This window comes from Vicia villosa, linkage group LG4, assembly GCF_029867415.1.
Source record: "Vicia villosa cultivar HV-30 ecotype Madison, WI linkage group LG4, Vvil1.0, whole genome shotgun sequence".
Classification (NCBI taxonomy): Eukaryota; Viridiplantae; Streptophyta; class Magnoliopsida; order Fabales; family Fabaceae; genus Vicia; species Vicia villosa.
The window spans coordinates 27,514,675-27,520,439 of NC_081183.1; positions in this window are offsets into that span (position 1 = coordinate 27,514,675).

Here is a 5,765-nt window from a genome sequence, read left to right on the forward strand (position 1 = left end):
GAATAGGAGTGCCTTTAATTCTTCTTGCCCCTTGGCCAAGTTAAAGATCATCTCTCGGAATTGGTTGTTCTGAGCCTGAAGATTTTTGACTGATTGCTCGAGATCCATTTGTGCTGAAATAAACAGCGAGGAGGTGAGAAACCTGTGGTGGAAACCTGTGATGCAATGTTATGAATTCAGATGCAATATTTTCAAGGATCTCCGGAAATTTAGTTAGCAACGTAAAAAATGATTTGGTCGCTTTTTCGTTTGAAGAACTCTGATTTTTGGATGTTCTTCCATGGGAATCAAGCTCACCATATCCAGTGGGTCATAGCCTCTGATTCGGGAACTTCTGACTTTGAAGGTACATGGCTAGAGGAAAATAAATCCTCTTGCCCCTTAATAGGTACAGCGTCTCTGAATTAGGAGACATGTGGCTAGAGGAAAATAAATCCTCTTGCCCCTTGATTAGGAATTCAGTCCTTGATAAGAGCACCTGAAATTGTGCGCCCTAAATCCCTAAGATCCTTGAAAGGGTTAGTTAAATCACGTTATGCGTATGATGTCATGATGTCATGATGTCATGTGAATGCAATGCATCAGAAAAAACGTAGGGTGATAAGGACGAGTGAGTCCCACAAGAAAAAGCTGCAAGAAAACCAAAGGGTTAGTAGCAAGCACAGACAAGTCACACAAGTGTCCTTAGGTTTGAAGGCTTGCGTGAAGTTCGTAGGTAAGTACCCTCCCCACTGAAGTTAAGTTGTTTCAACTTGTCCTAGAATAGTAACCGGGTTCTATGGTGCTCATATCCCTGATCTTTCTCGCAGGCATTGTCTCAACATGGCACTCGATCGGCCAGCCAAAAGCATCCCTAGAGTCCAATCTCAATGAGTGAAGCATCGAGTATCAACCGGCTTTAGTCAGGAATCCAAAGCCAGTTATCTCGCTACTTCCTATAGGCCAAAGTCAAGTTCAACTAAGGTTCTACAGGCGAATTAGTGCTTATGACACCACGCGGTAGCCAAATGTCTCCTCGATCATATTCAAGGGCCATCAGGACAAACCAAAGCGTCGCACTAACGGTGGCCACCAGTTCAACCATAACGATACATGTCGTACAGCCTCCCTGGTCTCATGCCACATACCTAAGGTACACTAGATCCGGGTGTAGGATCTTTCACACAGCAGAAATACCCAAAACAACCTTTAAAGATAAAGCAAATCAGTCAAACAAATTTAAAGTGATCCTAGCTCTAAGGTAACCCCTCTTTTATTCGAAAGCATCCCCAGCAGAGTCGCCAGTTCTTTAATACGGTGAACTGACTTTTAAGAAAATGTTGCGGATAGCATGAGTCGCCACTGACTTTTATTTTATCCAATTGGAAAGGCAAAAAGAACAGGAAAGACCTTTGAAAAGATTTGAGTTCGGAGGGTAAGTTATACAAAGGGAAGGTGTAAGGCACCCTTTGCATCCATGGTTATCCATGGGCTCTTAATTGCTTAGCTCGCTTTTGTATTGTTTGAAATGTTTGAAAATGACGTGTGAAAAGTAAAAACTTTGAAGAAGAACTTTAGCTTGTAAATAAGCGTAGTCTTTTGAATTTGATTTGAAAAGAGTAGGAAAAGAGTTTTGAATTTAGAGCAAGCAATTAATAGCAACTAACCTAAGTTTAGAAATTTGTTCTTTTAGCTCTTCGAGGCGAAAGGGTCTATCCGTACCATAAGAGGGCAGGAAGTCTTTCAATTGGATGTGGAAAGGGTCATCGAGTAATCGTTCGCCATAAGACTATCCCATGCCATAAAGAGGGCATGTAGTCTAAGGGAAGGATATAATAGTCATTTAAGGCATCATGCGAGGATACCTTAGCAATAGGGACTAATCATCATTTTACCGAGGCAACATCGAGGGACAAAATTGATGATGATAATGAACTGAGGGTAACATTTGTTTTGCTTTAGGTATCCTCGGAACCGAGGGACTTGACTATTTTTATAATTCGAGACAACATAATCTTTAAGGCAACAGGCAACAAAGGCAACAAGAGGAATTACCCTAAAGGTGTGTGGGTGCAACAATCACGTGATTAATATTCAGATAATTTTATCTTATAATTAGTGATCTAATTTATTTTCAAGGCTTGCACTCCCTAGGATTACTAACCACACAGTTTAAAAGGAGCAGAAATTAAAGGCAGAAATTAAAGCCTAGGCTATTACAATAAACACCTGCGGGGACGGGGGAATTAAAACAGAAAATAGGAAATATAATTAATTAATTTAATTATCTTGATCTCCGCCCTTGATCTTCCTCGAACCTTGATTGACTTTGATCATCTGAGAATTAAACAGAAACAGAAAAATGATAGTGGTGAGTGTAGAAGAGATGTGAATACAAGATCACACTCACAAAGATGTTTTTGATTCATGGCAAACTCAACAAGCATACAAGCAACAAGGTACAAGCAGAAGAACTCAAAGAAAAGCAAGCTTTGGTCACTCATAACAGAGCAGGTCGACCTACTATGCATACAGGTCGACTCAACACAAGCAAAATAAGAGGAACTCAGAAAATCAGCAGTCAGGTCGACCTACTCCCAACACAGGTCGACCTAAAATGAAGAAATTTACATATCATTCTGCTAGGTCGACCTACACAACAACTAGGTCGACCTAATCTGAGAAAATGTCCCCAAAACGCATCTGAAGTGGATTCTGGTCGACCTACTTCTTTGACAGGTCGACCTAACTGGGAACAAATGACATCCAAAAGATATGCAGCTCTGTTAGGTCGACCCAGCCCTAAATTAGGTCGACCTATCTGATCAAAACTGCCAAAATTTCTGGTTTTCTCTGCATCAACTGAAAAGCTCTCATATATATTGTCCAAGGTTCAATTATTGAAGACAACACCAACGACTGAAAGATACACAAAGGCTTCTCATCTTCGTTCTTCATCATCTCCAACACAATTACACATAATCATTCTTAAGTTGAGGGTTAGTGATCGAGTTCGATAACGTCCATGGAATGGAATTGAAGATTCCTAGTGGGTGAAGATTTGTGGGGTTTTTGGTGAATAAAATCCGAGGGTTTTGTCCTCCAAGATAGGTGTTTCTTGGGGGTTTTTATCCAGAGGTTTCATCGAGGATCCATCTGAGTGTGAAGATTGAAGAACAAGGGTTCAAGGCAATTCAAGACACTGCAGAAAAGGGATCAAGTGAAGCTCTTGGATCACCTTGATCTGGTTCAAGATTAAGGGGGAAGAAGATTCAAAGGATCGACAAATTCGGTTTATTGTTTATCGCTTTGCTTTCTTCTTTGTATAAACTGCTTTCAACATTAATGGAAGATTTCCCAATTTCAATTTGGAATTGGGGGCAGACGTAGTCGTAGCGAGGACGATCGACGAACTTCCTGAACAAATATCGTGTTCTTGTCGCTTTTATCTTTTCATTTACGTTATGTTCATATTTGGTCATAATTGCAAAATTGATTAACGATTCAAGTGTTAAAATTGTGAATTAAGGTTCTGCATAAACATCACAATTCACCACATCTTGAATCATCATCAATTTGAACATTATCACCAAGTGTTTGTCTTTTTGCTTATTCCATTATTACTGCATTGCAAACCAAAGTTTGTCAATTTAGAAGTTAATTGATTTTCAGCTGTGAAACGTATTGATTCGATAACATATCACTTCATCGTTATTCTCAATTATCTTGTGGTTTTTTCACATATACGACCCTTGCAATAACGGTCCGGAATAGACGCTAGTCGATTCAGAACCGCTTTCGCTTTAGTTCGAAATAATTCTGAAAAACTCTGTGAGATCTATTCACCCCCCCTCTAGATCCTCAGGCCAGCGTCTAACAAGTGGCATCAAGAGCTCTGGTTTATTCCGTGCTACGTGAAACACTTATTGGAAAGATGGCTTTCGGACCTAAAGGGGCTCACAATAGAGCTCCAGTTTTCAACGGTGAAAACTATGGCTATTGGAAGGATTGTATGTGTGTCCACATCAATGCAATTGATAGGAACATCTGGACAGCTATTGTCAATGGTCCCTTTCAGATCACTATGTCAAATGCAGCTGGTGCAGTTGTTCCAAAACCAGAAAATACTTGGGATGCTGAAGATGAAAAGAGATATGCATACGATTGGAAAGCGAGAAACATTCTAATCTCAGCTTTAGGAGTTGATGAATACTATCGCGTTTCCCATTGTAGATCCGCTAAAGCTATGTGGGACACATTGTAAGTTGCCCACGAGGGAACGGATGATGTCAAACTAGCTAGGATCAATACGTTAACTCAAGAGTTCGAACTGTTCCACATGGAAGATGGTGAATCCATCGAAAACATGCAGAAGAGATTCGTTCACCTGAAAAATCGGTTAAATTCTCTTGATAGACCTGTTTCCAATGCAGTTGCTACTAACAAAATCTTAAGATGCTTGAACAGGGAATGGCAACCCAAGGTTACAGCAATAAAGGAAGCAAATGATCTAAACACCTTAGACATTACCACTCTCTTTGGTAAACTAGAGGAACATGAACAACACCTTAAATGCCTTGACATGCATGAGAAAAGGGCAAAGAAAGAAAAGAACATGGAGAAAGAGGTAGAGAAGAAGTCAATAGCTCTAAAGGCTTCAAGCTCCAAGACCTCAAGACAAGAGCTAGAGGATAGTGATACAAGTGATGACGAAGACTCCGATGATGAGGAAATGGGACTGTTTGTGCGAAGATACAACAAATATCTAAAGAAAAATGGAGCAAAACATTCTGACAAAGGCTTGATCAACTATAGAAAGCAATCAAACAAGTTCAAACAAGATGACAACGACAAAGGAAAAATCAAAGGCCCTTGCTTTAATTATGGGAAAGCTGGTCACTACAAACCGGATTGTCCATACCTTAAGAAGGAAAAGAGAAGAACCAAAGCAAAGGTCATAACAAATCTAAGAGAGCCTACATAGCATGGGAAAGTGATTCATCTAGTGAAAGCTCATCAAGCGATGAAGGAAAATCAGCAAACCTATGTTTTATGGCTCACCAACACAAGAAAAAGAAAGCTGTAAGTCATCTTAAACCTGAACTTGTAGATAAGGTATCTCATTCTCAACTAAAACTTGATTTTGAAGAATTACATAGAGATGCAATTAAAGCTTTCAAACTTTTGGCCTCAAATAAGAAAATCTTTTCATATCTTGAATCAAAAGTTGAGAAAACCGAAAAGGATATGGAAGCTTTAAAACAATCTATGCTAGACATTCAAAAGGATAAAGTTGAAATAGATCCTACATCATGGTTTGGTTGTGAGACATGTCACATTTGGCAAAAAGAAGTAAGAGATCTAAAAGCCAAGTTAGACAAGGCTCTACAACCAAAAGTGACTTTTGCGGTTGATCTAAATAAGTTCAAAAGATCGTATACTCCTTTATATAGTAAATACACTTTTGTACCAAAAATATCAACTAGCAAAACAGCATATTCTCATCATATTACCTGTCATTATTGTTGCAAAAAGGGTCATACCATTGAAAAATGCAAATTTAGGAGAATTTTAGTTCCTAAAGGAGTATTTCAATGGTTGCCTAAGTGCAACAAATTGTGTACTCACTACCAAGGACCCAATGAAAATTGGGGACCTCCCTCTCTAAATTAATCTTGCAGGAAAAGTGTCTTGACATTGCCGAAAGGTTGTGGTTCCTTGATAGCGGATGTTCAAGACACATGACGGGAGACCTATCTCTTTTCGTTGAGTTTCAAGCAAAGAAA